General features: G+C 35.3%; 1 pseudogene; it reads right to left on the reverse strand.

Moving 5' to 3' along the window:
* Nucleotides 1-12,522: 12,522 nt before the first annotated feature.
* LOC122730851 lies at nucleotides 12,523-13,202 on the reverse strand (annotated as a pseudogene).
* Between the last annotated feature and the right edge of the window lie 440 nt (nucleotides 13,203-13,642).

Raw genomic sequence — 13,642 nt, forward strand, 5'->3', positions numbered from 1 at the left:
TGATAGATAGACAGACATAGATGGATGTGTGATGAAATAATGGGACTTAGCAGATACTCAAAGACCCACCTGGAGATTAATCTAGACTGATTGAATCAAGTGAGAGTGATTGACTGCTGATTAGTTAACTGGATTGTAATCACACCTGACTATCCCTTAAGAAGGTATTATTCTGACAAGCTAGACTGTGAACTCAACTTGAGAACACCTTCAAAGCCAATGGATTTGGAGGACAGCAACCAATCACCTTGAAGCAGTGTGTAAGGACCACCTCTGTTCCAGACCTATAAAAAGCTTCCACAATCGGCTTGCTGGGGAGTTCCTGATTAAAGCAGGCTCGTGGAGGAGGACTTGAGGAAGAACCCAACCAGGCTGGAACTCTAAGCTAGGTAGGATTTCTTTTTCTTAACTTTCTGAACTCCTTGTAAATATCTGTATGCATTAATAAATGTTTAATGCCCAAAGACTGGTACTGAAGCTTTTTAATTTAAGGCAATCACACAATATAGATTTTAAACATCACAGATGGATGGATAGAGATAGATTATAATACATAATACATGCAGTTATATAGTTGTATGTAATCATATACATTTAGTTATACAAAAAGAAAACATTTTGAGACAAATATCATTTTTTAGGGAAATATATTAGATTTTATTTATCTTTGAGCTCTCTGAAAACCATCAAGTAACTTCTAAAAAAATGTTAACTAATAGGGGCAGCCAGGTAGTACAGTGGATAAAGCACCAGCCCTAGATTCAGGAGGACATGAGCTCAAATTCATCCTCAGACACTTGACACTTAGACCCTGGGCAAATCACTTAACCCTCATTGCTCTCCCTCCCCCCCCCCAAAAAAAAAAAAAAACAATGTTAACTAATAGCTAGGATAAGGGAAGTAACCTTTGCTTTGTTGAAAACTTAATTTTTCTTGGCATTCTCAGGCTTGAGTGTCAAAAATATGACTTGCCAACTTCCATTAACTGATGTTTGTTCAGTGATTTGGAAAAAAAAGTTCTTTGGTATTTTTCTTGCCCGCTTTCTTCATCAGTGAACAATGGTTTTAGTAATGTATATTTTATAGTATAAGAAATTATGCAGTCACAGAAATAGGAGTCCTGTGGTTGTTTTTTTTTAAATATGTTTTCCCTAAAACCAGAATGTTGACAAAAGTATTTCTCTGAAGTGGATGTAGAATTTTAGCTTCAAAATTGAAAACTCATACTTTATGAGAAAAGTACATATGAAGAAATCAATGAGCCCTGAAGAATTTTTATTTTGTTTCATTTTGTATTTTCACATCATTTAATTCATTGTTTTATGTACCAAATATTTTGATTTTGCATATTATAAATCTGTCCCTCATTGACCTTTGGACCTACAACTTCTCTATTTCTTCAAGTTTATGTTTTCCTCATGAGTTTTTAGTCAGAGTTTTAAACAGAGCTACTATTTTAATAATCTCCCCCAAATAAAAATATAGCATGAATGAAAGGGAGTTAAGCTTACTAGGATACTGTGGTACCACTGAATCAAAGGGTAGGAAGAGTCCCATAGCCCTTTGGGCATAGTTCCAAATTACTATCCAGAATGGTTGGATCACTTTACAGCTCCACCAACAAGGCATTGGTGTTTCAATTTTTCCACAGCTTCTCCAACATTTATTATTTTCCTTTTTTGTTATATTAGCCAATCTGTTATGGGTGAGGTGGTACCTCAGAGTTGTTTTCATTTGCATCTATCTAATCAATAGTGATTTAGAGCATTTTTCATATGGCAATAGATAGCTTTGATTTATTGATCAGAAAAAAGCCTGTTCATATCTTTTGACCATTCCTCAATTGGGGAATGACTTGGATTCTTACAAATTTGATTTAGTTCCCTATATGTTTTAGAAATGAGGCCTGTATCAGAAATACTGACTATAAGAATTGTTTCCCAGATTTCTGCCTCTCTTCTAATTTTGGATGCATTGCTTCTGTTTTTACAAAACTTTTTTTGTACAAAACTTTTTAATTTAATGTAATCAAAATCATCCATTTTGCATTTCATAATATTCGCTGTCTCTTGTTTGATCACAAACTGTTCTCCTTTCCAAAGATCTGAGAGGTAAACTATTCCTTCCTCTCCTAATTTACCTATGGTATCACGTTTTATGTCTAAATCATGTACCCATTTTGACCTTATTTTAGTATAAGGTGTAAGATGTTGGTCTATGCATAGTTTCTGCCATGCTATCTTCCAGTTTTCCCAGCAGTTTTTGTCAAATACTGAGTTCCTTATCCCAGAAGATGGAGTCTTTAGGTTTATCAAAGAGTAGATCACTAAAGTCATTTATGACTGTGTCTCTTCTGCCTTATCTGTTTCATTGATCCACCACTCTATTTCTTAGCCAGTACCAAATAGTTTTGATGAATGCCATTTTATAGTATAGCTTCAAATTTGGCATGGCTACTCCAAATTACTGTACATTTTTTTTCATTAGTTCCCTTGATATTCTTAACTTTTCGCTTTTCCAGATGAATTTTGTTATTATTTTTATAGCTCTATAAAATAATTTTTAGGTAGTCTGATTGGCTTGGCACTGAATAAGTAAATTAATTTAGGTAGAATTGTCATTTTTATTATATTATTTCAGCCTATCCAAGAGCAATTGTTATTTTTCCAATTATTTAGATGTGATTTCATTTGTGTGAAAAGTGTTCTGTAATTGTGTTCATAGAGTTCAGGAGTTTGTCTTGGCAGGTAGACTCCCAAGTATTTTATATTGTCTACAGTTATCTTTTTTTTTTCTTTAAAGAAATGATTGGTGGATTCTTCCTATTTTATCTTTGTCTTCTTTCGCCCCTCCCCAAATTATATGTAAAACAAATTTTGACATATATGTTTTTTAAATTTTGTATTCTGAATTCTCTTCCTCCTTCTCTCCCCCGCCCCCCACCCCAGGAAATCAAGCACTTCAATATGAGTTATGCATGAGTAGTCATGAAAAACATTTCTACATTAGTCAGGTTGGGAAAGAAAACAGACAAAAACAAAACTTCAGAAAAAGGAACTAACAAAAAATTATGCTTCAATATATACTCAGCTACCATCAATTCTCTATAAATGGATTGTATTTTTCATAAGTCCTTCAGGGTTGTCTTGGATCCTTGAATTGTTGAAAATGACCAAGTCAATCACAGCAGATCATGTTATAATATTTTTGTTCTTTTGTATAAAGGATATTTCACTCTGCATCAGCTCATGTAGGTCTTTCTAGTTTTTTCTCTTAGTATCCTGCTATCATTTTTTATAACAAACTACATTTCTATATTATTTTAAACAGAAATGTCCTTACAATAAACCCATGAGATTGATTATTGCAGCAGTGATAGATAACATTTATATAGTACTTTATGCCTGACAAAGAATTTTCTTCACAATAGCCCAGCAAAGTACCACCACCACCACCATCATCTTACATTGCTCTTGCCTCTGCTTCAAAATTTTTTTCACAATTACTATTCCTAATTGTGATTCCCTCCATCCCATTCCCTTCTCATGATATTTACTCTATTTTCTATCTTCTTTCACCCTCCACCTCCCCCCTTCTGTCCTCCCTTCTTTCACCCTTCTTCCTTTATCCCCTTCCCCTCTTACTTTCCTATAGGGAAAAATATATTACTGTAGCCACTTGAGTGTTTACATTTTTCCATCTTTGAGTCAGTTCTGATGAGAGTAAGCCTCACTCACTCCCCCACACTTCCCCAATCTTCCCCTCCACTCCCTAAGCTTTTTCTTGCTTCTCTTATGTGAGATACTTTACCCCATTCCACCTGTCCTTTTCCCTTTCTCCTAGCACATTCCTCTCTCAACCCTTAATTTTATATTTTTTAAAGATAACCTTCCTTCTTATTTAATTCACACCTGTGCCCTCTGTTTAAATATGTTCCATCCACCTGCCCTAATAATGAGAAAGTTATTATGAGTTACAAGTATCATCTTCTCATGTAGGAATGTAAAGAGGTTGACCTTTTAATATCCTTTATTATGTATTTTTTTTATTTTTACTGTTTTGTGCTCCTCTAGGCTCTTATATTTGAAAGTCAAATTTTCTATTCAGCAAAGGTCTTTTCATCATGAATGCCTGAAAGTCCTGTTTTTCATTGATTTCCCATTTGTTTGCCTTGAAACATTATATTCAGTTTTCTGGGTAGGTGATTCTTGGTTGTATTCCCAATTATTTTACCCTTCCTAATATTATATTCCAAGCCCTCTGAACCTTTAAGGTAGAAGATTTGGTGTTATCCTGACTGTCTCTACACCATAATTGAATTGTTTCTTTCTGGCTACATGTAATATTTTCTCCTTGACCTGGGAGTTTCCGGAATTTGACTATAATATTCCTGGAGGTTTTCCTTTTGGGATCTTTTTCAGGAGGTGGATTCTTTCATTCTACTATGGCTTCTGGTTTTAAGAAATTTAAGAGATATTTAATTTTTCTTAAACGTCTAAGTTATTTTTGGTTATATCTTTCAGGTCATCCAATAATATTATTTGTTCTTTCATCTTAAGCTTTTGTTTTTCTCTCAGTTGTTTTGCAGCAAAAAAGTATATGTTATTTTTGGTTATATCTTTCAGGTCATCCAATAATATTATTTGTTCTTTCATCTTAAGCTTTTGTTTTTCTCTCAGTTGTTTTGCAGCAAAAAAGTATATATGTGTGTATGTATGTATGTGTATATGTATGTGTATATGTATATGTATATGTATATGTATATGTATATGTATATGTATATGTATATGTATATGTATATTATATATATGTACATTTACCAGTCTTCTGGCTTCACTGTAATCTTTGTAATTTGTAATGTAATTGTAATATAATTTGGTCATTCTAATTTTATTGTAATTTATTACTTAGTTGAAGAGTTTTTTCTTATGTCTTTAATGGATCTAATTTTTTTTACAATTTTTCCTCTAGCACTACACACACACACACACACACACACACACACACACACACACACACATTAACATCAACCAGGAATTCTAGTTGAATTTATACTTATACTTTGTTTTTCTCCTTTACATGTTTTTAGCATCACTTTTTCCTTTGGGGCTTATGTCTTTACTATCCTTGGCCATAATGGTGGGCTTCTAATTTTGTTTATTTGTTTTGGTTTGCTCATGTATCCAGACTACTTTCTGATTTGGGATTTGATGTTTGGTCCAGGCTCTGCATACTTTTGGTGAGAAGGTCTCATTTTCTCTTTTCTTCTCTTCTTTTCCTATTGAATGTTGTGTTATTCTAGCATATCAGGGACATGTAGGGTAATGGCAAGCTTTCAGAGCTCCTAAAGTGGATTGGTCTAAGTCAAAGTCCAATTACTGTTCTCCTGTACTGAGCTCTGTGAGTTCTGGAAGTGAATTTGTGTCTAGGTAACAGTGGACTGTTGCTGGACTCAGATACTATTAGATAACTGGCGAACTTTGCTCATCCAGAGATATATATCTACAGGTTTCACATTGGAAACCCTGCCTTGATTATTCTTCTGCATGTTTCAGATTGGGATAGAAGCAAGAACTGTGATAAAATTCTGCTCCTGATGTCTTGGGCATCACTCCCCACATTGCTTTTCTCAGCATATAGCCTAAGGACTGTAACCTCTTCCTGCCCCAGATTGCAAAACCTATTTGTAAGTAACCTTCTCAATCCACTTTGAATCTCTGACCCTAAATTGGGTAGTCAGCAATAGAACTGCTATTTGGCACCTGTAATCATTGTGGTGACCCAGGATGGGTCTGATTCCTTATCTTCTCACATAATCTCCAGCATTCAAGTACTCTATAGATCTATGTTTCTGTATCCTCTAAAGAAACATTCCCCTGTGTCCATAGACTTTTCTGTCTATCATCCTATGCTGACCTGAGATGGGAAAAATAACTCACCATGACTTTTTCATTGAATTATTACATTCCACTAGCTACATTTATGAGATCTGTTTGGAGAAGTTGTGGGAGGCGGGAAGAGGGAGAGGAAGATTTGACTCTACTTCTTCCTGCTACACTGCCATCTTTTTCTGATTCCCTACTCACTCACTATTGATGTCTTAATTAACAAATATAATAGCCTTGTCTTGATTCTCAACCTTTTTGACCTTTCTGCATCCTTTGACACTATTGAACATGCTTTTCTTCTAGATACTTTTTTCTCTAGGCTCTGGACCAATGCTCTATCCAGGTTTCCTATTAGTCTGACCTCCTCCTCTTTGTCTGATTTGCTACATCTTGATAAATATTACACTTTATAAATGTGGACACCCCAAATTACTGTCATCTCAAGTCAGATAATTCTTGGATTGATTTATCCAGTCATAACCTCTTTCATGACCTATAAACCTGCATCCCCATTGCCTATTGAAGATCTCAAACTATATGTGCTATAAAAATCTTAAATTCAATAAGTACAATTATCTTTTTTCTTACAGTTTTCTTGTGATCATTTTATTATATTTTTCCCATTCTTAACTTTCTTATTACTAATGAGGGTACAACCATATTCTTAATTACCCAGACTTGCCATTTTCGATGTGTTGCTATTGCCCTGTAGATAATATCTTTGCAAGACCTCTCATGGATGTGTCTTTCTTTCCCCTGACACTGCCACCCTTGAATTCTAATGCAAACCCTCAAACCCTATTGTGAGCTCTCCTCACCTCACTTCAACTATTGAAGTGATTTTCCTATGCTTTATTTGATAAAGTCCAATAGATCCCTATTACCTCAACGATCAAATATAGTATCATCTGTTTTAATGTTTAATGTTGTCCCTTTCATTTTTTCAGTTTTCTACATCTTATTCCCCTCTACTTATCCTATGATCCAGTTACACTGCTCTTTTCTTTTCTTTGCATATAATCTTCTTTCTTACAATTCCATGTTTTTCATCAGATTCTCCCTATAATGGAAATTCTTCCATTCCTCTCCTATACCTCCTGTGTCACCTTGCTTACTTGAAGTCTTTGACAGATACCATCTTCTACAAGAAAATGTTTTTTGTTTTTTCTGGTCTTAAAGTTATAATCTTTCTTCATTTTTCTCGCCTATAACTTGCTAACATACAGTTGTTTGCAAGTTGTCTCTCTCATTATAATTCAAATTCCTTGAGGACAGGGATATTTGCATTTATATGTCCAATGCTTAACACAGCTACTGGCACATAGCTTGTTGACATGACTTGCCTTGAAAAAGCTATGGACAAAATATAAAACCCATTAAGACAAAATATTAATAGTATGGTTTATAAAAGGCTTTTCTTCAATATCTTGAATAGTATCTATATGACTACATATGGGACTATTTGAGAATAGAGAATCATCAGAAGTCTTTCTAAGAATATGAACCATAAAATAAAAAGGTATTAATTATCACTGCTATTATTTAATACAGTTCCATAACTGTAGCATTAATAGAAGAAAATACAAGTTGAGAATATATGCATTAAAAGAAAAAACTATTTTTATTTTCAGATAATATGTTTATAAAATCTTAGAGTTTCAATCAAAATTATCTAAAACAATTAATTTCATAAATTTACATGAAATAAAATGACAAAAATCACAAACTTTTCTGTACAATACTAACAAAACCCAAAAAGATGAAAAACAAAATCCCATTAAAATGATTATCAAATCTATAAATTATATCATAATAAACAAACTATGATGCATAAAACTTTGCCAAAATGAAATATTTAATTGTAGAGATATGTAATGTTCATAAATCTGCATTTCAATATATTAAAAATGATTGATATATAAATTCATTTATAGCTTTGGTCTTTTAATAAACTAACAATAAGTCATTTATAGAACTAGAGAAAATAGTAAAATTAACATGGAAGAAGAAATGTATGATAATCTTAAGGGGGAGTTTTTTTAAAAAAGAAAAATGGGGGGATTTTATCAACAAACTATTTAAAAAGTATTAATCACCCATACTATGTGTTATTGCCTACTAAACAGAACAGTTGGTGAGTAGAATAAATGAGATAAATAAGACTAAAGAACAACAGGATATATTTGACTGATGCTTGATAAACTCAGGACACCAAAAATTAGAGTAAAGATTCTATTTGTAAAAACAAGCAAATGACCAAATAACATTGCTGAGAAGAATATAAAGCACTTTTTTTTGAAGATTAGAACACTTTTAACGTTGTAACAAAAATTTAAAGTAGACATATGATCTAAATGTAAAATATAATGACACAAACTTTTATTTCAAAAAGCAATAGAAGCGAATGGAAATGGATCTGTTGAACAATTATGACTAGAAGAAAAATATTTATATAACTAAAATATAAGAATGATCATTTTGTCTAAATAAAGTTGAAAATCGGTGCATAAACAAAATCAATACAATGAAAATCGAAAGATAAGTACTTACGTGGGGAAAACCTTTGTAGTTGTTGAATGTGTGTATTGGTCTTCCTTTCAAATCTGATAATTTTAAGGTCCACCTTCAGATTTTGTTTTAAATTTGTATTTCTCATCAATAGGGATTTGGGATATTATTTGATATAGTTGTCAATAACTTGCATTTCATTTACTGAAATCTGTCTAATTGTGTTCTTTAACCATATAAGTTTGAGAAATGGCTCATATATACACACACACATATAGTTAGCCTGTAAATTAATGAAGCAATCAATATAGGAGAAATAAGGTCTTTAATCGGGGCAGAGGAACTATAGTTATAGCTCCTGGTATAGCAAAACAAGAAGCTGGGAATACCCAAAGATGGGGGACTGAGGACAGGATTTATATGGGGTAACAGAACAAAGGGACTGATAGACTACCCTTTAGTTAAGTATAGAAGGCTATTTAACTCTAAATAGAAACTACTTAATGTAAATGGACCCTTTTACATAATAACCCAAAGTCCAGGGAGTAATTTGGGGAAACTTTGGGAGAGGATAGTTTGTTTGGGGGAGATCCATAAGACAAAAGAGTCTGGAATTGACAAAAATTGGTTAGCCCCAGGTAATACATTGGCCTGGGAATGGAGAGTAGGTGGGGATCAGTCAGTTTTCAGTAAATTTGTGGTTATCAACATATATTTGTACACCTATACCAAATAAACATTAACCTATGTAAATAAGGAGCCAATACATAGTCAGAAAGACCTGGGTTCAAGTCCTACCTCCCTACATATCAGTGACATCTGTTGACTGAATAGTATAGATATATCACTTAATCTTTCATTTCCCCAAGCAATTCTTTATGACTATAAATTGCAGAGTAATTGCTAATAAGCATTACTAAATGAAACTTCCTCACAAGAAGTTAGTTGTACCAATGAAAGATTTTTTTTTTGTGGGGCAATGGGGTTTAAGTGACTTGCCCATTGTCACACAGTTTGTAAGTGTCAAGTGTCTGAGGCCAGATTTGAACTCAGGTACTCCTGAATCCCAGGCCGGTGATTTATCTACTCTGCCACCCAGCTGCCCCAAAAGATCTTTTAAAAAGTGTAAGATATATAGTTACAGAGATAGAGATAGCATGTGTGTGTTCTTGCTCTACATGACCTGCCAAAATGTGCTTTGCTTGAACAGACTTCAGAAAATCAGAATCATATCCCCATCCCAATGGCATTAGAGTAGATTTTCATAGAGCACAGTATCTATATAAATATGCAAGTAATACATGATCTTATCAACTTGTATTGACTCTTCCTCTGTTGATACAAATTGCAGCACAGCTATGACATCTCAAATAAATTCTGGAGAATTCAGAAGCTATGTAACTAGCTTAGAGTCACATATGTAGTAAGCAGCAGAGATAAGAATTGAATTCAGATTTTTCTGATTCTAATCCAAGAATTCTAACCACTACCCCACACTGCCTCTAATAGGTACAAAAAGAAAAAAAATAAAAGATTCACAGTAGACATGTTATAATGTAGTTAAATAGATAAAATAATAATTGTAAAATTTGTAAGAGCATTGAGAAGGAAAGTAAGACATAGTATTTGATCAAGTATTTTTTAAGGTTAATTTTCAGTAAGAAATAATGTGAAGACAAACTTTAGAAGAAATGAAGAACTTCTTTCTATTGTTCCAAAGAGGTCACTGATATAAACCTATTTAGAAATCATTTCTCTCTCTACTGAATGTGACAGACCACAACCTTTTACATCCACAGCAAGTACCACGAATAATGCCTAGTTGTTTTCTGTTTCTAAGATTTGAGCAGTCAATGTCCTAGATACCAAACTTTTTTCATGCTCCTCTTGCAAATTCATGATTTATTCATGATTTGGACTATCAACTGGAAGACTTATTTCATTTTTCTGGCATGCATTTTGACATTGCTCATCTTCCTTTATTCCTTCCAAAGCACCTGCCCTGTTGCATCTTTTTTTTTTTAATTTTATCTCTATAGTGGATCAGGTAATAGTATCCCTCAATTCAGCAAAGCTTCAATATAGCCTTTACCCATGACTTTGGTTAAATGCTTTTAATCTGTGAGTCTAATATAGGCAAGTACGGGAGAACTGGTGTTATTATAGCTGATTCCAAACATTATTGTGTAAAGAATTAAATCTTAATTGAGGTTTTTATGCCTCGGTGTGCACTGGCCTGGGGCTCCACAAACTGCACAGTGCTCCACCCACTGGTTGTAGCAGTTGCCCTGGCACTGGTACCTCACATCATCACCACTCGCCAATGCCTACATGGGCCTGGCAAAATTATAAGGATTGGAAGCCTAGTGAGGGCAGTCATGTGACTGTCAGAGCGCCCATCCAATTGGCTGGGGCGGTATGGGGTTTTCTGGAATTGGGGGAGGAGAATTGGGCATTCTAGGTGGAAGCTGGAAGCTGGAGACAGGCCTTCAGTTGCGTATTCTCAGCTGATTCCTGGGTTGGTGGTATTTTCTCAGGTTGTATAATTTCCCTTTCCCTATTTTATTTCCTTTCCCTTGATCCTACTGATCCTGTTTGTGTTGTTTTTTGTTTTGTTTTGTTTTGTTTTTTAAGTTTGTTCTTGTTAAAATAAATTCTGTTCTGTTTTGAGCGGGGCTGCCGGTCTCCTTCCTTGCCCCAGTATTGTGTTGAGCCACTTAGCTAACAGTCCCCAATTAAAAATTGGTCCCCACAATTGGTAGATCAGGATAAAGAGCTGTTAGAACTAAATACATAAAACTCTGTTTTTGAGTATGTTTCTTTTAGAAGTGGAGATGATGTGTGTGTGTGTGTGTGTGTGTGTGTGTGTGTGTGTGTGTGTGTTTTCCCCTAATGTATCATGGATTTCTGGTTAGTAAAATGCAAAAGAGCACTAATAATCTGTAATGTCAAAATTAATGTTTGGTTTGGGCATGCGCTCCCCTTAAAGACTTTGAATTAATTCTACGGTACTCTCAATTTCAACTTCCCTTCCCAGACATAAGGATATTTTCTACAGATATCTTAATATATGGGAGTATATAATGGCTGTTCTTGACATGCACATGATATTGCTGAATGTCTGTTATATTAGATCAATATCAGCAAAACCTAGGTTGTTCCTCTGGCATTCCCTTGGTAATAATATCATGAGGAATTATGACTGCTTATGAGATTCTAATTGTGGTGAGTGTTTAAAACAAGACTTCTGATTGATTAATAAATATTTGTCACAATAGAATTTGCAAAAAGAACTAATATACTAAGGGTCAAAAGCAAAACAAAACATAAACACATTGGCCAGTATATGCATTTAACTTTGTTTATGTTGTAGTTTTTTATTGTCTCTGAATAAGAACCAAATAATATGTAGAAAATGATTAGTTTATAATCAACACTTTAAAAACATTCCTTAATGGAGGTGGCTCAATGATCAAAGAAGAGACAGAATCACAGTGAAAAAACCATTATCTTGGAGGCCACAGGCTCTAGGTTCTCATTCTAGTCATATAAGCTTTTGTAAGTCACTCAAGAACTCTTGGCTCTGAGTTCTTTTTCTGTTAAATAAATGCATGGGGTTAGATTAGGTGTCTTCTAGTTTTAAAATACTTTTATTTCAGAAAAGATTATTTCAAATTGAGCAAAAGACTTAAGAAGTGAAACTGAACATAAAGAGACATATTTTGGATTGTTGTTCTTGTTTGTCATTTATTCTTTCTTTAAGAAAATAATTTTTATTATAAAGGGTTGACTTGACACATTAGCTACCTCCTACTCCTGCAACTTCAAAATAATGGGGATAGGGGGTGAAGCAGAAAGGGAAATGGACTAAAAGACTGATTCAGTGTTTTAGTTTTAAAACACATGCTCCATTTTACCTTCTCCCCATTTTCTCCTTTCCTCTAGATCAGAGCTTGCCACTATCCTATCCATTTCTAAAAAGAGTGGGAACAAGGATCAGTGTAATTTAAGGTTCAGGACTTTCTGCCATCCATCCCTTAAACTCTGGAGCACCACTGACATCCATCGCTTCTATTGGCTTCCTCTCTAGTGGTCACTTGGGGTTTCCTCTCCCTCTGTGGCCATCTTAAGTTTGCTATGGAACTATAGGCATCATCTCTGGTAAAGGGCCACTCTCTTCCCTAAGGTGGCCTTGATATAGATGATGAAGGTGAGCCAGCTCTCTCTCAGGTGGCTGCTGCCAATTGCACCATGGATACCAGGAGGTGCCTGCAACTAGGTAAGGAACCATTGGGATACAACCCACAGCTCCATGGGAATTACTGAAATCAGTATCCCGTGGCTGTACAGGGGATGTGGTAACTGAGTCAATCATGGACTCTGGCCTTCAGGATGGCTGCTCTCAGCTTTTTATGCTGCTTCATACCTGTGTATGGAGCATGGAAGGTGACACCTGTGTGGGCACATACTGTTCCAAGAGCTTCACATTTCTAATGTGCACGTGGAGATTCAGGTTCTGGCAGATGGGGCAAGGGTTGGCAGCAACTTTGTTTCCTTGAATGAATGTCTTACGGGTTCTCTGTAGTGGGATGCCCTCTTTGTGGTTGCATCGATAGTCATCCCAGACTAGACTGGAGTCATAGCAACTCAGGTTTTCTTCTGTCTCCAGATATTCCCATGGAGCATCCTGATAGGGGGATCTTTGGTGCTTAGTGGCCAGGCAGAAGCCTGCACTCAGTGGATCCCTCTAACAGGTGTGAGGCCTGGGAGCTGCCTAAGCAGCAGGGTTAGTAGAGAAGCTACCATTTTGGTGTGCATATAAGGGAGGAGTGGGCTTGCCATTTTTTCTTTTTCTTTTTTTTTGTGGGTCAAAGGGGGTTAAGTGACTTGCCCAGGGTCACACAGCTAGTAAGTGTCAAGTGTCTGAGGCCAGATTTGAACTCAGGTACTCCTGATTCCAGGGCCGGTGCTTTATCCTCTGCGCCACCTAGCTGCCCCACCATTTATTCTTAAAGAGGACCATGACAACAGGAGGTGATGTAATGAGTTGCAGCAAATTGTATTTAAGTGAGGCAGGGCTGTGCAAAGTCACCAACCTGACCCTCTCCTCCAGAAGAAATCTGGGTCCAGTGGCAAGGTATACATTAGGATAACTGGCGATGGCTCCCAATGTTTGAGGCAATGGGGGGTTGTGACTTGCCCAGGGTCACACAGTTATTTAAGTACCTGAGTCAGGATTTGACCTC

This window comes from Dromiciops gliroides, chromosome 1 (assembly GCF_019393635.1).
Source record: "Dromiciops gliroides isolate mDroGli1 chromosome 1, mDroGli1.pri, whole genome shotgun sequence".
In the NCBI taxonomy this organism is placed as follows: Eukaryota; Metazoa; Chordata; class Mammalia; order Microbiotheria; family Microbiotheriidae; genus Dromiciops; species Dromiciops gliroides.